The sequence below is a fragment of the Anguilla rostrata genome, chromosome 8 (assembly GCF_018555375.3).
Source record: "Anguilla rostrata isolate EN2019 chromosome 8, ASM1855537v3, whole genome shotgun sequence".
NCBI lineage: Eukaryota > Metazoa > Chordata > Actinopteri > Anguilliformes > Anguillidae > Anguilla > Anguilla rostrata.
In genome coordinates, this window is record NC_057940.1 from 10,908,044 (window position 1) to 10,934,143 (window position 26,100).

At 44.8% G+C, this 26,100-nt stretch overlaps 1 long non-coding RNA gene across 3 annotated transcripts in view; it reads right to left on the reverse strand.

The window, feature by feature from the left end:
• Nucleotides 1-425: 425 nt before the first annotated feature.
• Nucleotides 426-26,100, reverse strand: part of LOC135260787 (uncharacterized) — a 32,528-nt gene continuing 6,853 nt past the window's right edge. Inside the window, exons 3-4 of one of the 3 annotated variants that reach the window (XR_010331748.1) lie at nucleotides 23,153-23,355; nucleotides 21,354-22,655 (exon numbers count right to left, since the gene is read on the reverse strand). This is a non-coding gene — a long non-coding RNA (uncharacterized LOC135260787). Of the gene's footprint in view, nucleotides 1,326-21,353; nucleotides 22,662-23,152; nucleotides 23,356-26,100 lie in introns of those variants that run through there. The other 2 variants (XR_010331746.1, XR_010331747.1) reach the window with 2 other exon arrangements.

The window sequence follows — 26,100 nt, forward strand, 5'->3', positions numbered from 1 at the left end:
ATTTCCCAAAAGTTGTGAAATTCCCACTGCCGTGCCGGTTTCCCAGAAGACGCCTGGATCTTGGCAAACGCTCCGCTTCATCCAGTTCAGGCCAGTAAGCAAGGAGATTAATTAGCACCCTCCGCCTCCCATTCCCAGTCTCAGAGTTTTAATCAGTGCAGGTCCAGCGCGCCGTGCAGCAGGCCTCCATTTCCTACACGTCACGGTCGGAGCGCAGGTTACAGTTTGGCTGCCATTTATAATTCTCAAATCATTTTGCACAAACGAACGACTGATCACACTCAGCCTACTCACCCTCCACATTCAGTCATCGTTCCCCCTAAGCTTTGACCCTTTCCCCCCACACAAACACAAGCCTGGGTTCAGTCAACATTTCAAGAGTAACTAAACAGTGTTTTTTTTTTTTTCTTAAAAACTCCCAGTGAAAAAAATTTTGAACAGTAAAAGTGCTTACTTTTCTTTTTAAGACCAAATATTGATTTAACAGAGGGCACTGTTTAATGCGATCACTTTATCCAAAAATGAAGGACAAAAACTTTTTAATAAGTTGATAAGTTTGATCAAAATTTGATTATACAATGTGTAAAAAATAAATAAATAAACGCACAGACTGCATATTAGTTGGTAAGATGGTCTGTGAGGGAATTTGATTAGTTTTTTATGCTTGGTTGACATTTTGTGCTGTTCAGCCTTTTTATACTGTAATTTCATGTCTTGTTAGGTTAGATAAAATGAATTTGCTGTATTTGCTGCAGGTATTCAATAAATTATGAAAGGTTATCTGTTGATGAAAGGAAATTGCCCAGAGGCCGGTGTATGTCATTGGAGTTTGTCAGCACAAGGACCAGAGTTGTGCCAATGAAGGTCAAGGAAGCCATTATGAGGCTGAGAAATAATAATAAAAAATAAATAAAATAGTCAGAGACATCGGCCACATAGGCCATACCTTAGGCTGACCAAAATCAACAGTTTGCAGCATCATTAATAAGAAAGAATGCACTGAAGAGCTCAGTAATTGCAGAGGGGCTGGTAAGCAAAGGAAGACCTCTACCTCTGGACCGTAACAAGGTTCTGTTTTCCCTCCCGATCGCACTTTAAATTTAAAATGGACATGGCAATGAGAGGGACAGTGATTATCCAACCCCTCAATCCACCCAGACACACACAAAAACAACAGATCATTTTGAAATGTTGTGAACAAATATTGCTGTTATTAATTATACCAACAAAAAATATTGTTGCCGCGTGTTCTTGATGTCTGTGGCAGCCATTTCAGTTTGCCGTGGCCTTCTGTTCCAGACCGTCAGCAACTGTTCATATTTGTGCTGTGAAGGAAAAAAGTTTGAATTTGTTTGTGGAACTTGGCTGACATTTGCCAAAATTCACCTTTTTGAAAGCTATTTTGTTCTGCAATTCAAAAGACAAAGGCGCCCACTGAATAGTGAAACTGAACTTGTTTAGTTCATGTGTGTAGTTTTCGCTGTTACGTGTGGTCATTCATTAATTGATGTGGACGTTTGTTCATTCGTGTGCGTTTTCACCAGTCAATGTGTTCTCTTGTTATTTAGACTGCGGCAATAAATGGGTTCCACATGTTGAACGCATTTCAGTTTAAGTTCATTGAACGCGACGACGCCGAATGAAAAATGAGAGCGCGTAGCGCTCCGCTTGTGACCCAGGAACTGACATACAGCAGCCCTTAAAGTTCGGAAACCCAAATAAGACCGCTGCCCCTTAACCCCCCCCCCATCCCCCGACACTCCATGCCTCCGAGGTGTCTCTCTCTCTCTCTCTCTCCCCCGCCGCGGCCCCAGAGTAAATAAACGTCTGGGCGAGGAGACGCGGGAGAGAGAGAGCACCTGTCAGGGAGTAAACGCGGAGCAGACGCGGCGCTGAGCGCCCGGTGCGCGGGAGGAGCCCGGGCGCGGGACCGTCAGGAAGATTTACGACTCGCTCAATCTCCGCGCCGCTACCGGAGGTCGGGACTGAAAGCGCTCGTGACTGCCGTCAAGCCTCGAGCAGCGCTCCTCTCCCAGCGATCTGAAGGACATCGGGCCGGCTTTTTCTCAGGTGCTGTTCGCCTTGAAACGGTGGCACGAGTTTATTCAAAGGTGCAGACTCCACCATTTATCTGATCTTTTAAAAAAAGTTTTACATCAAATCTCGTTTTAGTTCCCCTTATTTTAGCGATCAATGCTCACTCTGCAAGCTGTATGCGGGGTGGGGAAGACACCTGGATTTTTTGTTTTGCGAAGCTGAAAACAAATTTTGATTGAAGCCAGACCATCAACCCTGTTTATGCTGTCCCACTGTAGAGCAGGAACAGGGCTGGATAGCTTGGTTTAGATTCTGGGGAGGGTTTTATTTCAAGAGTTTTACAAGCCTTTAAACCTGACATATTTTCTGCTTTAACAGATAAGGTGCTGTTAACTTGTAAGATCATTAAGCATCTGTTTCATGATTGTTGTTTTTTATTGCGCAGTGCTGTTTTATGCCTTTTGGTCAGGCCTCCCTTGAAAGTTTTTTTTTTATTTTTTCATCTCAGTGGGTCTGGATGGCTAGCTATTATACAACCTTACTCATAAAAGGGAATAAATACTATACTGTACTGTCTGAAAACATGGAACAGTTCCATACTTACCTAGTCATCCAGGTTGGTACCCTGATTAGAATTTCTTGCCCCCCGTGAAGCAGACACAGGCAGGTCGGGCAGACAACAGGTGTCATTCAGTGACACCGGTGGCTTCCCTGGAGTTCATTGAGTCAGCGAAGGAACCCGCACACTGTTACCTAACACGTGGTCAAACGTGCCCGTGTTAATGGAAGACCTTCTTGCTGTGAGGCGACCGTGCTACACGCTGCACCACCCCTCCGTGCCACGCCTGGCTAAAGAACGCTCGAGTAAAACACAGTCTGCAGCGGAGAAGGGTGACTGAGGTTTCCCTCTGATTCCTGTGTGCACTAAGGCTGAGCTGAACTGCAAACGTCCGCGGCCATTGTGCAATGTGTGCCATAAGTGCGGCTCGGAGAGCGAAGAGAGGCCATGCCCTCCACCTTCACCCGCCGCAGCGGTGCAAAGTGCAGGCAGATCTTTTTATTGTCGAAGCAGCGGAGTTATTTTACCTTTAACCAGGTAGGTCTGACTGAGAGCTAAATCCTCTTTTGTAGTGCTGACCTGGGGAATCAAACTGGGGAGGGAATACAAGGTGCTGTGAAGCCTATCAGATGGGGGGGGGGGTGCAGCAGTAGAGCCAGTTTTTTTTTGTGGAAACTTGACCAGGACTTCTGGGTTAATACCTACAATATCTGCAGGATCAGAAAACTTCAAAGCAATTTTGCTTCGCCCTTGCCTTGTGTGTGATTCTCCTCTGATCAGGAAGGGCTCTCCAAGGTATTACTGTAGTTTGGGCTGAACGAATAGGAAGAACTGGATTTGATTCAGACATGGAAACTGTGCTTCACATTGAAGACTTAAGGCAAAAAGTTTCCATTTACCAATTTTTGCAGCCACGTTCAGTGGTATTTTTTTTAATTGGGGAAAAACTGTCTGTGTAAAGAAACACAAAGGCAATATTAAGTTCTGGTGATATCTCAAAGCTTGAAACAACCTTATAGCCTAGTCCTAACCAGGTCTATATTGCCAGACACCTTGATGAAGTTCATATGCATCAATGTTACAAATCTGCATGTGATATAGTTTACACTTTTTCAAAACTTTTTTCTGATTAATTTTGCTGAATCCAGACGCAGGTGTGTTTGTTTGAGAATTGACGAACAAAGGAGCCGGCACTAAAGATTTGGTGCAGTGAACAAGCTGGGAAAAAAAAAAAAGAAAGAAAAATTTATTTCATCCCTTAAGTACGGCCAGATTGGTTTTCGGTGAGTCCCAGAGGAAAATGGCATTTGCTGACACAAATGTGGCTATTCCAAATACTCCGTTTGCCGGAAAAGTCGGGAAGCGAGCGATCGATTCGGGATTCTGACAGCCCGGCCGCTCTCTGGAAAGCGCCGCTCCTCCGCGTGCTCGGCATGGAAATGCGCGCCCGTGCCTCTGAGCCTCCAGCACCTGCAGACGCACAAACAGGCCAGCGGGCCTCCAGCGAATCGCTCTCATTCCCAGCCTCCGCACAACGGCGTAAACAAGAGCGCTGCACCTGCCTTAAGGCAAGCGTGCATGCAGATCTCAGACCCGCGCCTTCCGCGCGCGCTCCAGCCGCCAGTCAGAGGGAAATGCAGCCGGTCAGACCCAGAGGAGGCGAATGCAATTTGTGGGGGGAAAAAAAAATAACGACATGTAACAAAAGGTAGGACTTAAAAGGTGTGGTTGGCTGAAAACTTTTGCAGCCATTTTTGAATGGGTCTCTACCAAAGACACAGAACACACAAAGCGCACTGGTTAAATAACTGAATCCATCTGGATGCTCCGAGACTACTTTGAATTCCCAAAATATGCCGTTCGGTCCATGGAGTGCTCCACCGAGGGTACTTAACAGACCATATTTTTGTATACTCTTAATTAATTTCGCCAGTTGTTTGCAGACCACCTGGCAGCCAGCCCTGCACTATAAAACATGTTGAAAAGGGAAAACGGCACGTGCTGAATATTCACCGACATCGTACGCTACCGAATCCCAAAAAAAAAACGTTCAGCGCAGCAGACATGTCCAGACACCATGAAATTAAATCATGTCCGTCAACTGGCTGCTCCACCCACACGCTGATATACGGCTGTGAGGTCAACTGTGATTGTGTTCAACAAATCTCACAGACTAACCTGGTTATTCAGCGGTGTGGTAAATATGGGACGCAAGTGCCTTTGTGCCAAATCTAGCAAACGGGATGATTTGATTATGGCGAGATTACAAACACCGTTGATGAACGAAGCCTTAAATGAACGACAGAAAATGTACATCTACTGAATGAATGACTGCTTGGGAGGTCACCCGTCATCAGTGTGACTGTCCGGCAGCTGAACTCACACAGACCCCATACAGTACTTCCCAGTACAGTAGGTGTTAAGGGGCCCTGTGTGAACCACTCAGAAATATTTTATAGCCCCAAATAAATCCTGAAATGTTCTTATTTGAGTAACACTGACATAAACACATGTCATTGTGAACTTCTTCCCCACTAAAGAAAACGGATTATCTGGAAGTGAAATATTCTTCAAAATGATTTGGGTTGAATCACAATTAACACAATCTGTTATGGTTAAAATGGTTTTTCTTTTTCTTTTCTTTTTTGAGCACTTTCTTACCACGCCTTCGTGATTTCATTAAAATACGTAAAATAAAAACAGAAGATAAATGGAAGATAACCGTAGCTGGTCAGGACAGTAGTGTTTCATTAATCCATCCCTCGATGGACTCCTGCCATTTCCCACGATAAAACATGGAGCGTTAAAAGTGACAGAATGCTTTTCCGGCATCATCGGACGCCTCTGCTGAAGAAAAAAAAAATGTCTGATTGGATCCAGCTGGAGAGATGAGTAATTAACACAAACACATTTGCATTTTATGGTTTCCTATCAATTATCTGTGTGCGGTGCGTTCCGGAACCCCAACGCGGTGAACAGGACAGGCATCGAAGCTCGGGTTTCAGCAGAGCCTTTGGCATGACCCACCGAAACTTCCTGTTAGTTTCACCCTGGTGTTAAACACGCACGCGCACACACACACACACACACACACAAACAAAATACATTCAACAGAACTGCATGAGTACAACTAATAAAAAGAGAAAAACCAACAAAAAAAGAGCTTTACGCTTTTGATCAAAGCCAGCTAGTGCTGGCTTAATCCGGTGATTCAGGCAAGGAAGCTATCATTGGGACGTTCAGCTCGAACCTGCAGGCGGCTGTGTCCTTGTCTTTGAGTAATATTTTAAGCAAGCCGTGCATTATTTATGTTTTTTCCTTAGTTTCAGTGACCGCTGTACAATGATGATATGTGAGAGTGACTTTTTTTCAAATAACGACTGCAGGCAGCGCCCTTTCTTTTGAACGTGTGATGCAACGCTAAGGGATATTAATAAGGCACACATGTTCACATCCATAATGTGCACTGCTCTTTAAGATCTGTGTATTCTGCACAAATACTGCTTCACTGAGCAGAACAGATGACCACACTCAATGTTCATATGTACTGTATTCATTAACATTCATGAGACAAACGCGACTGCATTAATAGTAATTTATCTAAAGCCATTATCGGTTATGACTGAAATAATTAACTTCAGAGCATAATGTGTCTTTATGGTTCTGCGCATGCTCAACGGTCAGAATCAATGACCAGAATTGATCACAATTAAATACGGGTTTGTTTCCAGTTTGGGGCATCTAGCAATCAAAATAAACTTGCCAAGAAAGAACATTACATTTTTTACATTACAGGCATTTAGCAGACGCTCTTATCCAGAGCGACTTACACAACTTTTTTACATAGCATTTTACATTGTATCCATTTATACAGCTGGATATATACTGAAGCAATTTCGTTTAAGTACCGTGCTCAAGGGTACAACGGCAGTGTCCTACCCGGGAATCGAACCTGCGACCTTTCGGTTATAAGTCCAGTTCCTTACCCACTGTGCTACACTCCGTCCTACATGACACCCTTTAAGGTGTAAGATCACAAGTATGTGATTAGAATGTTCTTAACTGAACATTCTAATGGTGATGTATCACTACTGGTAAGTGAAAGAAATGGAATTTTACAACCCTTAGAATTTTGAAAAATAAAAAAACTACTCTTCAAAGGCTTAAGAACACATATTGATTGTACCCACAGTTTAAACTTGACTTTCCCTGTAACGACAGAATTTAGTATAGTTATGTATCCATTCATATAGCTACATACTGTAGCAGCTCCCAAGATAGGACTTGAACCTGTAACCCTCAGGTGAAAGCATCGGTTCCTTAACCAGTACGTTAAGTGTCTGCCTGGGAAACCACTCAGACGGCTTGTAAAGTCTAAAGAATACTACCACCACCACTAAAACACACATCAAGATGTCATTTTGAAGCCCATTTTAGTAAAAAAGGACACAGTGCCTCCCATATCATTTTATAGCACTCACTCCAACACTTTATTGGAATATTTACACCCAGGGAACTGTTTTTCAATTACCTGAATGATATATTGAGCGGAACAGGGTAACAGGGATATAAAGCACAAAATTATTGGTTACAATCTGGGAGGGTGGCCAACGGATCCATCAAATGCAATTATGCAGAAACAAGAAAATAATTTTCCCATTGTACGGCACACGGCGCTCATCTCTTTTGGCATCTCCTACCCCCGGTCTCCAGATTAATGCCGTTGCACGGAAAAGCATCTGGGTGTGAATGCTTGAGAAAAAAAAGACTGAAAATGGTACAGGTTGAAAATGAGCTCTTTTTTATTTTGCCGGCTGCCATGTCCTCATTTTTCTGTGTGTGATTTTTATTTTATTCTTCCCACTGTGTGCTGTACTAAGGCAGCAGACATTTTTGTTGAGCACCGAGAAACCGAATGTGGGGTGCTGTAATGACTAGACTAATAAGAATTCATCACCAATCAGATTTGAGATTCTGCAGACTAGGGCTGCCCAAACCTGTTACGGAAGATCTACTGTCCTCACTTCACTCCAAACCACACGGAGCACTCCTCATTCAACAGCGAGAGATCTCACTGAGCTGATAATTAGTAGAATCAGGTGTGCCTAATTACAGACCTGCAAACACATCAGGCGTAAAGGATGTGACAAAATCTGTTGAGAAACATCTTGATTCAATAATCAAATTGTATTTATGCATTTCATATATAGGCATTAAAATTTTTTGGTTGTTATCACAAAGATCAATAATGGACTGGGGATAACAATTACAAAAAGTTGGGAGACAGGAAGAAAGCTGAGAGAAGGAAAAAGCACACAGAGGGTTGAACTAGGGGGAGGCTTTTTTTTGCAGTGCACTCTTACCGTGACATGTTTCAGTCTGACCCTCTACTCTTTCTCAGCTGCAGCCTTCTTGGTCTCGTAAGGAAACAATCATATTTAGTGGAAAATAAATGCATAGCCAGAGTTCTAGCTAATGTTGCAAATGTTATCTAGCTAGGTAGCTAGTTTTCATTTGATCTGTCATTGACACAAAGCTAGCTAACCTTTGTTTTAGTAATTTAGCTTGACTTTCAAACTATGCACTTCTGTCTACAGTCTCAGTTTCAGATTGAACACTTCACTACAGTCTCATTAGGTAGTGTACAATTATTCATATTTTCTACACATTCGCTTTGTACGGTAGTAGCAACAAAGTAAAGTCAAAACAAGAAGCCGAGCGCTAATGTTAGCAGGGCGTCTTCCTCTGAAGAAGTGTCTGCCACGCAACAAGCTTCAGGAACAGAGCAAACCAGGAACCCCTGCTGTAGACCCTTTCAGTGGAACCTGACGAATCGCTGCTTCCAAATTAGAACTCCACAGGGAACACATTTATAGTCCTCCCTGGACCATCTGGCCAAAGATATTTCGCACTGGAGTGTTCAAGGTCCACAAGATGGCCGCTCAAACAGCAATCAGAAGCTGCGCAGTCTTGCCGTTAGGACCCCACAGCCTGTAAGAGCGGGATACGGTATAATCTGTGCCCCTCACAGCACTGAGGCATGGGTACAGCAGCCTGGCTCACGAACATTCATTTCGACCCATAAAGAAGGCTAGCTTATCTCAGGGGATTTGTTGTGCACGGTGGAACTGTGCAGCCGTCTGACAAAAGTTTCCATTTTTTGATTCCGTGCGTCCCGTACGCCATTGAAGTTCTCCTCCCGTATGGTGGATTCTGCCACACTTTATTTTCCTCCATTGATAACCGTTATTTCCAGTAAACTTTGCCGCCCGCAAAATCTCTGGTCTGAGAGGACCTTTAACCATCTGGCCCACACCCAGACGATGCAGTCCATCAACAAGGGCATAGGGGAAACCTAAGTAAGACCGATGAGAGGCCTTCCGTCCACACACACACACACACACACACACACAGAAGAGTTCAGAACGAATCCATCACCGCGTTCACAAACGGTTTTCCCGGCGTCACCGGACTGACCCGAATCCCGACAGGTTTTTTTTTTCCACGCATTAATAACTCACCGCGCGAGGAGATTGTGTTCAGTTGTCGGCTTGAAGAAATTTAATTTGAGGCAATTTCCACCTGTGCCCCTGTGTTTCTGTTGACAGAACGTTGTTGTCACGTCGGCGCGAGCAACCGCTGATAAACAGCAATATCGGCGATATATATCAGGTTCCTCCGGAGCTAATAAAGCGTGGGCGGCGACGTGGCACCAATTACAAAGAGATTATCCGCCGTGGCGTCCTCCGCGTCGCCCGCAACCAAAATACACCTGCCGTTTGGAAATTACGATAAATGCAGTCAATTATCGCTGCTTGATCTCCAGAGGCAATAACCAGTGATTCACTTACTGCCACAGACAATGAGGATTTACCAGATGCTCTGGCGCGAGGCGCGCAGTTTGGAAAAAATTTATGGGGGGGGAAAAAGGAACCCGCGTTCGAAATCCTACCGCGCTGGATTTTTTGGAACGGTGCGAAGTGCACACTGCGTAGTGCGAAGTGCACTGTGCAGGAATTTTAATCAGGCTGCTCAAGGGTTCGTTCCTCTGAGGTGAATGTAAAGACTAAAATGGAAATTACAGTGTAAATATCAAAGCTGCACGCGCTGGTAAGGGTCGTTTCATAAGGCACTTGCGAAACGAGTGAGAACGGGTGGTTTCTTTATTGGATAATACCGCAGGATATTCAGGAGAGCTAAATTTCTCTCAGCATGAGGTGCTCAAATGAGGAAGTTTAAATATCACGCATTCATAAAAAGAAGTCTTTGCCCTTTCAGGTCAGAGCTCCTGGAGGGCTGCTGCTCCGCTGATTTTTTGCTTTTATTTTAAAATCAACAGCAAGTGCAGATCAAAGAAACCAGGTACCGTAGTGGTGTAGTGAACTCCTTTAAGAACATCAGTCAAGTACTAGGTGACACTGAACGCCAGCACACCCAGAGTCTCAGGGAACAGGGAACTCCTGGTTGTGCAAGCCTTTCCTTTTGGATGTCTCCTCACAGATCATACTTTTGCTCTAACATCAGGGGTGCAGAGTCCTGGCCTATGCCCCCATCCCTCCTGTACACCCCCCACACCCGTCCCATGCCCCCACCCATGTTGTACACCCATACCTATGGCCACACCTAAGCCATTCTTTGTTCTGAGGCTCTTGAATGACCTCCACTGGAATCACTGGATCCATAGGCGCGTTTATGCGGGGGACACTACAGTTCACAAATCCTAAGAAACGCTTCTGTTTCAGGCCATTTACAGATGGGTGTCAAACAGACATAACGTCGGTGGTGTTCATTCACGGTGGTGTTCTTGTCCAGACACTTGGTATGAAGTATGAATTACCACAGATGGCCGTCCACCTCTCAGGACACAGCGTGACATTTCCGTGCAGGCAGAGTCCCTGAATAAATCGGGAATTTCGGTGTCTATATATCCCCAATCACAGACGTGGCACATAAGCGTGTAGAAGTTCCTGGAAATACACGCGTCGACACGGAAACTACCGCTCACCGACCGACAAACCCCACATTTCACTGAAATTCAGCAGCATTCAGAAACTCCTCTTTTCATTCGGTGAATGTGTGTGTTCTCTGAGGATTCTGAGGCTGATCGTCATGCCAGTGAAGACCGAAATCACCAGCCAACACCTTTCACGGGGAACAGAACGTTGGCGAGCCAGCCCCTTCACGGGGGAACAGAGCGCTGAACAGAGCACTGAACAGAGCGCTATCGAGCTAGCACCTTCACGGAGAACAGAGCGCTATCAAGCTAGCACCTTCACGGAGAACAGAGCGCTATCGAGCTAGCCCCTTCACGAAGAACAGAGCGCTATCGAGCTAGCCTCTTCACGGAGAACAGAGCGCTATCGAGCTAGCCCCTTCACGAAGAACAGAGCGCTATCGAGCTAGCCCCTTCACGGAGAACAGAGCGCTATCGAGCTAGCACCTTCACGGAGAACAGAGCGCTATCGAGCTAGCCCCTTCACGGAGAACAGAGCGCTGAACAGAGCACTGAAAAGAGCGCTATCGAGCTAGCACCTTCACGGGGAACAGAGCGCTATCAAGCTAGCACCTTCACGGGGAACAGAGCACTGAACAGAGCACTGAAAAGAGCGCTATCGAGCTAGCACCTTCACAGAGAACAGAGCGCTATCGCGCTAGCCCCTTCATGGAGAACAGAGCGCTGAACAGAGCACTGAAAAGAGCGCTATCGAGCTAGCACCTTCACAGAGAACAGAGCGCTATCGAGCTAGCCCCTTCACAGAGAACAGAGCGCTGAGCAGAGCACTGAACAGAGCACTATCGAGCTAGCCCCACTACAGTGAACAGAGTGCTGAGCAGAGCACTGTCGAGCCTCATCACAGAGCTGTTCCCACAGGGCCCAGCTGCAACGCAGCGGGTCTCCTGCCGAGGGAGGGGCCACCGCGGGTGGGCATGTTCGGCATGCGCTGCAAAAGCAATTTATGGCGAGGCCTTTGTCTATGGGGGGTGGGGGGGGAAGACGGGGGGAGGGGGGGGTAGCACCGCTGGAGGGTTCGTACCGCAATCCGGCACCCACTTATCTCCGGCGCACAGGTGTGAACTCGTCCCTGCCACTCAAAGCCGTGTGCAGGAAGGGATAAACCCGCGATAATATAACCCCTACCAGCATCTACAAGCGGGAGGTGTCGAGGAAAAAAAAAATTTCTCTTCCGCAATCAAGTGGTCAGCTTTTCAATTTGGAGCTAAATTAGCCCCCTCCAATCGGCAGGGAGAATCTAAGCCCTCTTTATCCGTTGTCACAGGCAAGGATTTTATTATTAACCAGAGTGTCGCATTCTCTGTCTGCCCTAATTCCCTCTGTGGAAGAGAGCAGGGTGGGATGAATTAGTTTGTTGGAGGTTACATTTTTTAAAAAGTAAAAAAAACTGCAGCTAAGGCTGACGGATACAGAACGGTGGATTTTGGTCTCGTCAGGTCATTTGAGAATGTTAGAAAATGTATAAATAAAGTAAAATTAAATATGGGGAAAAGTTTGAGTTCAAGGTCTTATCTTCGATTTTGCAGTCACCCCAATGCTTTTGTCAATGCTTCCGTTTGGGAGCTTGTCTTGTCTGTGCTTGTCTCATCCTGGTTGGCTGTGGTTGGTCTGCCTCACTGATAATAAATGGCTTTCATTAATGGTTTGTTCTCTGAACAGTAATCAGCAGTTATCACGTATAATTTAAAATGACAATAAATATCCCGCTGGGTTTAGAAAACTGCGGCACAATTTCCTGCAAGGATCGATACCAGCAGATGAAGGCAATTTTGCAGATTCCCTCTTTTTTAAAGCATCATATTTCAATGCTGCAAACACATCAGAATGCAGTAGATGAGACTCTATCCAATCTATTATCTATTCGAATACAGTAGAGGGACTGATCTATTAGATCTGTTATCCATTAGAATGCAGTAAACGGAATCTATTGGATCCCTCATCAATGGAGGAGGGTCTATTGGATCTATCTATTAATATGCAGTAGAGGTGACTCTGTTGGATCTATTATCTGTTATAATGCAATAGCAGGAGAAGGAAAAATTGAAGTTTGTCATTTCCATCCTGTCTTGGCAGGGCAAGTCTTTGGTAAACTTTAATTAAAAGGGTTTGTTGCATCATCGTCAAATAACTTTTGCCAGCATTTCAGTGACTCAAATGACTCAAAACTTGACCAACGGTTACATTTCCTTAAAAATAGAATATGCTGTTCGTACAAAAGGGCACTCGGCTAATCTCTGTTCTCCTCCCCCTTACATGTCCCAGTAATTAATTTACAAGACAGGCCATTGTTAATAGAATACATTAATGGCAGCAGAATCGACCTGCTGCGTTCTCCTGCTGAAGAGAGGGAAGCTGCGGATCGTAGTTTACTGGAATAACAGCCGACATCTTTGAACTTGAGCAGAAACTTCTTGCGACACCTTCTATTGCGACAAAACAAAAAACAGGTGAATTCCCCTGGGAGTGAGAAACCAGATGTGATTTAACTTGTTATAAAAGGACGCAACACCTTAAACTAGAATGCTCAGAATTAAAGTAACAGGTTCACAGTATTTTGAAAGTGTTGGAAATTATTCTACTTTCATTTATTTAATTGCATACCTATAAATATACACAGTGTGTGTGTGTGTGTGTGTGGGTTTGTGTGATTTGACATTACTGCGGGGGTAAAAACCTTTTAAAAAGTCAAACGTTTCATTGTACACACTCTGAAGACTTCTTTTCACACCGACTGCTACACCCTTTGTGTCAAACGGCTTAATCGTATTTCACTGGCCCTGCAGTAAAACATGTCTGCTCTGATAATTAAAACAAAACAGGGAAAATTTAGTGCACATATCTGGATAAATGCAACAGAATTATTACAGATACGAATCTGCAGGTAGCCAGGAGTTCAATGAATAATTAATTCCAACCGCCTTTCTTGCTAATTGAATTCCGCGGCAGGGTCTTCCAGTGTCACAAGTGTGGATTCTCAGCCTCTGGGTACTCAGTGGCATAAGGGCAGCCTGGTTGTAATGAAGCTGGCTGATTTTATGAAAACCACGCTACCAGAAACGGACCTGGGCAAAGATTGTCACGGTCTGGGTATCCACAGCCACCTGTAACAAGAGCTTTGCTTGAGCATTAAGGACTGGTTTGCCCTACTGAGACGGTTCAAGGCAAAGCAGTGGTGTAAACAAACTCTTGTGTTTTACTATGTGGTGATCCATCAGCGGATCTGGAATAGCACCAGCGAGTTCCTCTGGCATTGCCCCCCTGTGACACATACCTCAGAACCGTGGACAACACGCCCAAACAGCCCAGCGGCCAATCGATCGGCCAGTCGATAAAATAATCACTCTTTATTCCGTACGGCGCGCGTGAGTCACACAGCGCGCGGCCGTTTTCCGGAGGGGAATCGAGGGTAATCGAGAGAACTTGAGCCGTGACCGCACAACAAGCCCGTGTGTGCCCGCAGCCCGGACCGGAGATTTTGGGAACGCGGACGCCGGGGTGGACATCTGCCCCCCCGTGCGCACCTGGGGGACGCTTTGGCCTGCCGCTCCAGAGCTCCTCATTATCTCCAAAAGCATCCAGAGCCGAAATACCCTTAAATGCCACTAATCATCGGGGGGGGGGGGGGCTCCGCTCTCTGTGCTAGCGCCTCAGCGTAATTAAGCTCCCTGTGATCCAGACGGGGCACATTTAATGTCATCTGAATGCCGGAGGAAAGGTCAGCTCTACCCCGGGCCGCGGAGTAGCCAATCCGCCGCTCCCTCAGGACCCCACGCGTCGGGTGACCAGTTACCCCCGCCCCGAAAACGTCACCGTTTGCAAAGGAACGAAAAGGTCCTTGGCCTGAATTCAATCAACGCTTGGACTAATTCTCACTCGCAGTACATGAATGTAATTATTCTCACCCACAGTTCGGCAAGATTGGCAAACACCAGAATTAACTCGCCAAACTCTGGCCAGGATTCAATCAACATTTGTATTTAAGATGGATGAGAATTCAGTGCAAATTCAATTGTGTGTATAGCCTTCACAGGAAGAGTTTTCTGAGCTCACAGATCTACAACTTCAGCTAGCTGAACTGTGTGTGCATGCAAAGGAACATAGTCAGAATTGCATTTATTTGCAAATCAGTTACAAACAAATGTTGACTGAATCCAGAACCCAATTTGAGGAGGTAAATTTGGCGACGGCTAAACTTCTGAAATTGTTCTAGTGAAGAGAAACAAAACACCTAATTGCAATTCAAAGATAAGGACAAATGTTTATTGAATCAAAGCATCTGTTGTCTTCTCTTTGTGATAACCTGCGATGTAAAAAGAGGAGAACTGTAGGGCAGTGATTAATGTGGGGGTGGGGGGTATTAACGTCTGGCAGTTCAAACGATTCTCTCACATGAGCGTCCCATTTTTCCCCTCTTTCTGCAGTCATATCGACCGTCCTCATCTTCACAAATTTTAATCATAAAGAGAAGATTTAATTACTTAATGGAACACAGTCTCTTTGTTGGAAATAATTAGAGTGACTAAGCGCAAGGTTCACAGAGGTAACTATGCTGCAGATGCAATCGAGTAAAAGAAAAAAAAAAAGGAATCAACCCCAGGCGTGTGATCCTCATGTAAACTGACTCAACTCAATAATCACACAAAAACCGTTAAAAGCAAGTCCAGGACAGGCAAACTAACAGGACTCCATTGTCTCTCAGCCACACCGACCACCAACTGATAACTTGCCACTGCTCCCAAAAAGCTAACCCACTGATAACGTATAATGCTAACTCAATGATATCCGGTCACACCACTCATAAAAGTATGCTGAACTTTTATATATTTGGTGATGCTTCTTCCGTGACAGGGTGTAAATAGTGAGGGGGTGTTGTTTGGGTTAGAGTTTGATTTCCAGGTGTTGGGAGTGAGTGTTGAGTAAATCTGCCTGTTGCTGTCTTAATCCTTTATTCAGGCTCATAACCCGATCCCAAATGAAACTGTTCGGTCTGCTCCATTTTTAGTGAAGTGCAATGATTCACCAGTGCTCTCCATATCAGACAAGAACTCCCACAATCCCTCTCTCTCCCTCTCGCTTTTCCCCAGTATTCTAGCCAAGAATTCAATAAAGCCACATTGTGCTTCCGTCTCTGAGAAAAGAAATTACGAAGTGACATTTTTATACTTTCTGATTTGGTTGTTTGCGGCTTACTCTACATATTCAATTTCAACTGTCTGTCAAACTCTGTGTCACATAAATATATGTATCTCTTTGTGTATAAAATCTATTTTTCCTCCACGTGGATCTTTGTAATAGAAAAATAATACAGGCTTAAACGGCATAACAGTCCTTGGATACCATTGATTGTAGATACTGTAAACTTGAAAGGTTGGCAACCACAAAGAAAATAACCTTTTATTCAATAAGTCCTTGAATGTGTGTGCGTTGGCAACGTGCACAGTCTGTGCACAGTCAATTTTCCATTTTTACAATTATTTCAAATGATTTCTTTTTGAAAGCCTCTAAATGATAGCATAGCAGCGGGCGGTGGGGGCAGACATTTGAACCTCTGGCTGTTCATCTGTGTCCCCGCAGATCTGGTAATCGAACTCAAGACTCCCAATTTCCAATCCAGTTTTGAGAAATAATGTGCTTGTTTAGGCTTTTAAATGGACATAATCGTTGCCTGCTTCATTGCCAAGTGCAACTCCTGCTCGCAACGCGATTAACGAGCGATGGGCACTCACATACACCCCCGCAGGAGAACAGGGCCATTCGGCCGGTTTCTCCACAGGGTAAGGGTGATCCCCCAAAGGCGCCATTGTGCTGGTCCATTTCACGCAGCGTACCTTTTGGATCACTCGGCCCCCCTGCTCCCCCCCCCCCCCACCCCCCACCCCACCCCACCCCCACCAGCCCGTGATCGGCTGCCAAACCCGCTAACTCTCACTCAATGCTCTGCACAGGTACTTTATCACAGCCCAGAGATCACTACTGGGCAGAGAGGAGTTGGGGGGGAAGGTACCTTCAGTCGGTCACTGCTAAGCCAATACAGGCCTTCTGTCGAAACCGTATGAATGTCTCCTAGCAATGTATATTTGAATCCGAACTGAAGGTAGCTCAATGCCATATACTTGGGTAATGCCAGGTTTCCTATACAGTGCAGTGAAAAATTTTTACCTCCCTGATTTCCTTTCTTATTGCATTTGTCACAGATTGGTTTCATATCTCTAGACAAAATTCTATATTAGACGAAGGGAAACTGAGTAAACATAAAACACATTCCTTAAAATTATTATTTCATTCATTTTATGAATAGTTCTTTTAATTAAGTACGACAAATATGCAATAATAGAAGAAATCAGGAAGGGGCAAATAAATTATTCACAGCACTGTATATGGTTAATGCACGTTCCATTGATGGCTAACACTTTTTTTGTGCTCTTTTTAATCAGCATTTGCAACTTTACTGCATCTGATCTACATTGGAACAAGGAATAATAGAGTCATTGGAAAGTAGGGCATTTTGGGTAAAAGCCTGAGGAAATCTTCCAAATACCCCATTACAGCATCCTTTGGAGTCCTCCATTCCACTTCCTTACTTTGATCATGTAAGGAAATGCTTTTCAGCCAGGAATCAATCTTCCTCTGGCATACGAACCCCCCCAAAAAAAAAACCACAAAAGGAAGCGAGCGATGCTGCAAAATATTACCTTTATTTAATTATTTATGAGTCATATGGGGAGGTCAACATATGCTGAATCATCCACGCTGCGTCACTTATTTTGCTTATCGAATAGTCGGATTGGCTTACTGGAAGGAGCAGGCTGGCCTGCTGACGACCTTGGTGCGACATCTTTGTGCCTCCGTAACCCCTTCCCAAGAGATGCCACCTGGCGTAAGATGTGACACATGGAGAGATGACTCGGACAAATGACACCATTAGGTTACACAAGAGCAAGCGGCTTTTAATAAATTGTTTTTTGAGTGGAAAAAGCACTCACAGTATGGCAGTATAGAGTGTTGCTACATTTTATAAGCAGGAACACATAGTTTAAAATTACTGTGCATTTAAACTGCTAATTTAAAGTGGTGTGGATAAAGTACTTCTAGTTTCTCCAAGTTTGGTGACTAAGCAGGGATTTTAGTTCACAAACTTCTACTTACAAGTCCAGTTCCCAAATCTGGGACTACTGATTGGTCACACCATATTCTATATTTAGGCATTTAGCAGACACACTTGTCCAGAGAGACAGACGCAGCTAACATTCTTTACACATAGCCCACTTATACAGCTGGATAGTGACTGAAGCAGTGCATGTTAAATACCATTCCCAAAGGTGCAGTGCCAGTGCCCAGCCTGTGAATCAAACCCACAACCTGCCAACACAACTATTTAAAACCTTGACGTGGATGTCCGGTGATATAAAGCCACAGGGCCAAGGACACAGGCTAAATAAATTAATTACAGAACAAAGAGATGTACAAAACAAGGGAGGGGTCTCAACTCATTCAAAGAGTAGGCATATACAGCTTGTGTTAAATGGGCAAATCCATGGCGATAACATTTAAAATCCAAGCACGGGGCTCTCATGCCCAGGGATGCACATTCTCAGGGTCTCCGACCCTAAAAACCTGAGCCAACGTAGATTTGCCAGCCTAACACAGGCTGTTTAACCGTATGCCACCTCAATCAAGAGTGCCTTGGAAGCACCTTCAACAGCAGGTGCTTGCTGCTCCCTTCCCAAAGAGCACCTCTGCGTATCATAATTGAATGCTACTGTACAGCCCTTTCAGCACTCTGGCTGTGCTCTGTATTCAACCTGTTTTAAAAGCCCTGTTTGAAATGCGTAGCTGAACGCGGGCTTGTGAGCTCAGTGTCAGAGGTTCAGGCCGGGGGGGGGGGGGGGCTGACAGAGTGTGCAGCAAAAGGAGCGGGGCGCGTTGAGTCACAGCAGGTGCGCCGCGAAGCCCGCGCCACGGCGGTAAGCCCGCTGAAGTGCGCGATAAGGGCGGAGTGATCCCCTCTCATCCACCTCCGCCGGGCCCGGCCCAGCCGAAGGGGGCTAAAAAAAGAAAAAAAAACAGGATGCATATCCACGGCGTGATCTAATTCTCCCAGGTAACTCGTCTCAGATAAAGACAGCCGCATTCAGTGCTGTTCTAAGCCTTTGTCATAGACTACTGTGGAGGATGAGGGAGGTTAGGGAAAAAGCTCCTGCTTAGATTTTTATTTATTTCTTTAATTCTTTTCTAGTTCAGACCCACGCAGGCTTTCAGTGAACGGCGCTGTGATGAGCCACCTCGGTGACAGAAGGACGGATGGCGGACTGGTTTGAGGAGGTGGGGAGACTCGGACCCGGCTGTGGTCTCGGCGAGCGCGTCCGTTTCCCCGCGAAACACGGCGAGCGGAACGACGAGACGCCGCCGTCGAGAAACGCCGCCGCTGCGCCAGACGAAAGCGGCCTGAGGAAAAATGACAGTCCAATTTACCGCCAGGGTCCCCCTGTGGGACAAGACTGACATCAAGAGGGGGCTTTCCCTGCCCAGCAGGAGGTTTACGGTACGGACCCCCCCTCCCTCTGAGACAGAAGTCTGGTTTCTTTTTCTTTTGCCCGTTTAGGTGGCAGGCTTGTCACTCCACTCGATGTGGGAGTTCGGGTGTTTAGTATTCCCCGCGCCTCGCCGCATATTCATGAGAGCGGCTGTGTGACAACATTAACTGGGAGGAGCAGGGAAAATAGACTCTGCCGACAGATCAAACGCAGACACTTGTCAAACGGGAACCCTTTCAAATGGCCCGCAGTTCCGCTGAGCTTCTCTAGGGGGCAGCACAACAAAACCTTCAGTAAAATCAGACCCTCCGATGCCATCTTGATTCAGGAATTCAGTACTTCGTAGTATTTTCTCAAATTTTTATAAAAAATCTTTTTTTTTTTTTTTTTTTAAATCTCACAGTTCCCATTATCCACTGATGAATGTGCCGCACGCAGTATGACTGTGGAATTGAGCGTATCGCGGTTTCAGTGTTGAATTACGCTCCACTGGCACATTTTCTGAGAATTATCACACGCCCGTGACTACATCTAAATTAAATTTGAACATTACAGGATTATTGCGAGAGAGAGCCAAACATACTCTACTGATGCAGCTAATGGATTGCACAGCATTCGGCTTTATTGCCAAAGATAAAACAATGACTTACCTCCCATGTGAAAAGCAGCTAATTTTAATTTTAATGGCGTTTTATAAATAAAACTTCACTTCACTGCTGTTTGAGAGGAATCGGAAGCTGCTGCAAAGAGATTAAAGTACGATCCAATTGATCAAATGTGAAATGACACACAATTCGAGACCTTTGAGCTTCATGTAAATGTGATAACCTCCCAATGGATTTAGTGTTGTTTTCCAACCAGTTGATGTTCTTTCTAGAGATGGTTTTTGATCATTACACGTTTAAATCAGTTTCCAACCAAATAGCCAAATTAATCAGAATTTCCACCAAACTGTTAGACTCATGTATATTTCATTGTTATCAACATTGTGAGCCTTTAATTATAACATACTTTTTTTTTTCTCAAACATCCCCAGTCTGACACGCTTGAAGCCAAAAGGCAAACTAGAGTTTCATGGTCATGTAGCATTCAGAATTCGCAAATAGCTTTGATCTGTTCACATCTCATTAAGGTGTAGATCCAAGGGGCTCATTTGGGAAATAGTTTAGAATGCAAACAATGACAAACCAAGGAAAATAATGAGAATTTTCCTCAGATGATTGTTCTGTTCTGGAGTGGTTCTGCCTGTCTAAATATCACTTTCCTGCAGTAAACAGGACATGGGTAAAAACCGATTTGGGAAGGGACTTTTCAGAATGCTTGGCCGTGCCACTCAAAATTAATTGATTTCAACGTGTTCAGGGTCAACGTCAGTGCTCACCACTGCCTCTGTATGTTCTTTTAATTCATTTTCTTAGTCCATGCCCTTAAGTAGCGGTTAACAAACCTGCTGCACTGTAAACCAGCAGTCGACTTCCTGTGACTTGAACTGACAACCTTCTGGGTACTGAATCCAGGTTCCCCCATTGTCACACATTCTACGCACACTGTTTCTTGACACATACATGCAGTCTCAATTTCTCCATCCTCTCTTTCTATAGTCTCAGTTACTCACACTAACCTATATGCAGTCTCAGTCTCTCCACCAACTCTCTCTCTTAAGCCATTTTCTCATATGAACTCCGGACAATGTCCGGAGAATCAGGTCCGGGCATTGTCCGGAGTTGCCCTCTCACACATGTAGCACACAACAGGAGATTGTCCATGTCAGACATGTTCTCACGTACTGGAAATACTCTGTTTGGTTTCGGCGAGGGGTGGCGCCTGGGTAGAGCGTGCAGGAGGCTGGACATGACGCAAAAAGTACGCCCGGGAAATCGCAGTGTTTTGTTCACAGCACCTCGAAGATGGCGGACGAGGCTGCCGACTCATCCGTAATGATGACTGTTTTTGCACTGATGTCAATATGTATTTTGACGTATCCGCAATATCAACGAAAGAGTGGAAAGCAATATACAGGCAAGCAGAAAAGAGGACAAAGCAGCTACGCTCCGTGCGCGAAGACCCCCCCGGGAGAAAGAAAGCCGCAGCGTTTTGTGTGCATTCTTCCGGTTTCGCGCCAGTCGCAGGACAGAAACGTCATCAACACGCCCACTTGCTCACCGTGAATTCTCCGGACAATGACCTGCTCTATTCACACATGGGCTCAACCGGACATTACACGGACTTTGTACTGGGGAGCTGGCTCGGTAAAGTCTGTTTAATGTCCGGTCCAAATGATTCGGACATTTTGTGTTCTCACATACAGCTCCTCCGGGTAATGTCTAGACAAGTTCAGGGTAGCAGTGCACATGTGAAACAGGCTTTAGTCTCAGTTACTCACACATCTTTCTGCAGTGTCCAACCACTCTTTCTATAGTCTCAGTTACACCAATCTTTGGAGTCTCAGTCTTTCCACCAACTCCTTCTAGTCTCAGTCCCTCATGCTAATCGTTCTGCAGTGTCAGTTTCTCCAGCCACTCTTTCTGCAGTCGCTGATCCCTTGCCTGCTTTGCATACTTGTTTTAATTAAAAATTAGACTCTTTAATTAGAGATGTATGCGCCTGCAAACTGGCAGGAAGGCAAAATGCTGATATCTAGAATCCACAGCTCCAGACCTAGCCTTGGGTAGAGCTACTCTCCCCCAAACCTTGCACGCTTCGAAGCGCATTAGCAGTGAAGAACTTTCACACAACCGACTGAACCAGGGCCATTTACATATGCCTTTCTTTAATTAACTGTCAAGAATATATTTTTCTATTCACGTGTGAGAAGAACTGCAATAGGAATTGTCCACCCGCTATCCAGGTGGACTTTAAACCAGAGTGAAAGAATTATTTGAAATGCTTTTACCGTTTAGACACCATTCAAGATTCCTGAATATTACAGTATATTACAGAGTGCATTCAATACAGTAAGTGGCGTACAGGGTCAAAAACACTTGAACAGCCAAAAAAATAAATAAATAACTGACACTGGCAGGTACTTCACAACCCTGTGTGGCATTGGTGAGTCGCAGGTAATAGGTTAACATGAGCAGTTAATCAGCTGCAGGTGTGCCTGGTTGCCCTGGGAACCATTGTCTTAATTGGCAGCCAGCGGGGCAGAGCCAAACCGTGAGAATGTACCACCCATCTACAACCCTTAACCTGGTCTCAGAATAATACTTAGGTCAATGTGAATGAGTCCCTGTGTGTGTGTGTGTGAGCCTGGACAGACACCGCAGACATATTCACTCTGGATCAAAAGCCACTTCATTTCCGAACATCAGCGGCGGCTTCCAAAGGCATAAAAGTTAACGTCACGAGCCCGTTTCCACGGCGCAGCCTGGACCCGACGCCGAAAGCGTATCGCCTCCGTCAAGGACGCCGCAATCAGCGAGCGATTCAGACCCGCGCGGCTAATGGAGACTGCGAATCAGAAGCCGTCTCCGTCTACATCGTCTTTAAGCGCGGAAAACAGTCCTTTTATCTGGCGCTACAAAAAAAAAAAGAGTAATGTAGGATGACTGCGCGCCGTTATCGCACGCCGCTACAGAAGGGCTGGCGTCCCTTTGTTTTAATTTCTCACACGGGGCTGACAGAGTCGAGCAACGACAGTTTCGCTATCAGAAAATTCAATACATTATTCATTTATGATAAGTGCAGAGGGAAGCAGTCCTCTTTATGGAGCTCATTAAAAAGGGCTATAATTATAATGCTGATGACGGATAGAGGAAAGAACGGTGGCCCGAAGCCTCTCGCGCAGACAGAGTAAACAGTCTGTAAAGACACCGAGGTGAACACCCTAATGGAAAAGTAAAAATTAAAAAAATCTGCGACGTCGCACGGTCGGGCAGATTAAGTAGAAGTGGCTCTGTCGTCCTCGGCTGTCCTGTCAGTGCACGTCCACATTAGATGACGCGTCTGCCGATCTTCCCCGAGACCACTACAATTTTGTTAAATGTCAAACGATGTCTTCTAACTCACCTTAAATCACATTAAAGAGGCAGGTGTACGGAGGTGACGTCTGGGTGTGACGTCTTACAAACTTTCATTCGACCAGTGCCAACTCGGGACACGTCCCACGCGAGCAGATCCTCTCTGTCTGCCATAACATCAGGATTTTCCACCACTTGAAGGACATGCATGACCTCCAGTATTGTTATCGGGATGCCAAATGTGTGCAGTAGCTGTGGACAATCAATTTATGTAAAACAACATAATTAACTCTTACTTTTGAGGTCATTTTGACCAGGTTGCAAAAATGCAACATTGGGGTTTAAAATGTAGGAATGACAGTATCAGCCCTCCATTTTCCAGTTATGGTGTACTTTGTGCTCGTGTCATTATTGTGTTCAGCTGTTGACGGGTGACCAGCACAACCCTGCCACCGCTGCCCCCTTCAAAATACAGTAATGATAGTAACAGACCTCAATTTCACACGAGTTCCAGTGAATATCTTATGATTGTGTCACTGTTGTGTTCAGTTGGTGGGTGACCTGCCTCTAGACCCCCCTTCCCCCCTAAAAGCCCTCCCACAATCAAGAGTCACAGTCCTACATCCCCCATGTGCTCCAAGGAGTATCGCATGATTGTGTCACCATTCTCTCTTGAGAACAATGGCATCAAACGTGTAGACGTGTGCATGCGTGCAAAGGAAACGGGCGCAAGGACACTGCCCAGGAAAGTCAACGTGGGGATATTGCAAACACTGCAGAACTGCATATAGAAACAGCAGCTACAAATGCGATGTCTGCCTCTGCTATACAGATCACAAGAACTGCATCTTTCTGTATCACACTGACATGGACACATATGAAGACAAATTAGAGAATTTAAAGAACAAAATAAGAATGAAAGTTCAACATGTGTTTGCTATGTTATCATCACAACTGAACTATCAAGTTTGAGTTTTAAAACTAGCACAGTTGTGATTTGAGTATTCAAACTGGGAAGCATAATGACTATTTCTGTTTCTACTCGAGCCCAACACTGCATGTTTACATAAATTTGCACCAAAACATAAAAATGCAAATTTGTCAACATATTCCTCATCAGAGGCCTCCTACAACAAGGTTTTAAGAGTAAAAAAAAAATAATTCTCAAATACATCAATGTGTGGGTAAAATCTTGAGTGAGACACTGCCATTGAAACCTCTGTTTTAGAATACATCAAACCAAAGATTTAACTGTTAACACTCCGTCCATTGATTTTCTTAATCACCTGTAGGTTTCATGATAGATGCATGTGATATTTACCTGTATCTAACAAAACAAGAACCTTAATGGTGGTCTGCACTTTCAAAGCCAATATAAAACTATTAAATTATTCAGCTTCAGTAATAGCCGTCCTGCTTAAATATTAATGGTTTCATAAAGTAATAAGAACATATCGATTTAAAGAGCAGTAAAATCTGAAACACCTTGCCTTTCTTCAAAATTAAGATGAAACACTGTGACAATGAGTGTTCTATCAGCCTATTATGCATTTTATTAATTTTTTTAACTGAAATTCATATTCGTATGTTCATTTAACATTGTATTGCTTCTTAATATTCCAGCTCCTCTGCCTTCGCTGTTTCTACTCTACCAATTTAAGAACATAAACAAAAATACCGATTGCATTGATCGACACTAGGTAATTTTTGCAGATGTTTATTGCACACGTTGTCTGACTGAATGGTAGAGGAAGACATACTTTATTTACACAGTCTTTCATTTTGGTAGCCATGAAAATGCTTCATAGTAATGATTTTAAAAATAAATTAAACTGAAATGATGAAGTATTGCAGGAATCAGTTGCCGTTTTTTTCCATTGCATCACAAGCTTAGCAGACACTATTTGGAGAATGATTTTCACAGGCTTGTGTTCTGATACACGCTAGCGATTCTCATGCATTTATACAGCTGGGTCAGGCAATTCAGGTCGAACACGTGCTGTTGTTCAAGCGATGCCCCTGCCCAAGAGACTCAAACCTGCCCAGATCTCCATCCCCTCCGTGTACCCCTGCCTCCTGTGTCCTGTAGGTGACTTTGGAAAAGGACGCGTACGCAATGAAGTGACATTGGGAAATCAGACTAGCAGAAAAACTCCCGGGAGTTTATGCTACCATTTTACATGCATACACATCTTTGCAGTTAACCTATGGCACGCCAGCATTCCTGTTCTGATTCCCTTCTCCCGGGTGAAAGAATTCACGTGACCTTCTTAAGATGACACACGTCCTGCAGTGCATCGCATGGCTTCTAAGTGAAACGTGCATCTGCTTGCGGTAGGTCCGTTTACAACAGCCGAGGCGGCATTTCCATAAAAGTGGGGGAATAGGAGGAAAAGCTATTTCGCCGTTACGTCAGACAGCGCGGCAGGTCTGACGTGCGACAAGACGGAACACGACGGGGACTTTGGGGATCAGCTACGCCCCGTCTTTCGGCGTTGGCGGCGGGAAGTGACCTTGCGCTGACTCCAGCCCCGTTTGTTTGTGTCAGTCTATTTGCAGCGTTCATTGTGCTGCCTGGCAGATGGAGATAATGTAGGCTAGCCTGACCCAGTTGCTGTTCACTTGAAAGAAACATCCCTGACTTTGCTTAATCTCAGCAGCCTACGGGGAGGAACATTTTAGGGGGAATTAGACGTCCAGTTGATGCCCAGTTGAAGATATCGAGCTTATTCACTATTTTCCATTTTCATCTTATCCCTGACAAATTTGGGAAGTATTATTATTATTATTATTATTAGTAGTAGTAGTAGGTCTAGTAGTAGTAGTGGTTGCAGAAGTATGTCTAGTAGTAGTAGTAGTAGTAGTAATAGCAAGTCTAGTAGTAGTAGGTCTAGCAGTAGTAGTACTAGTAGTAGAAGGTCTAGTAGTAGTTGGTCTAGCAGCAGCACTGAAATTTCAGTAGCTGAAAGGCAGGATAAGGAGGGGGCAGCATGCATA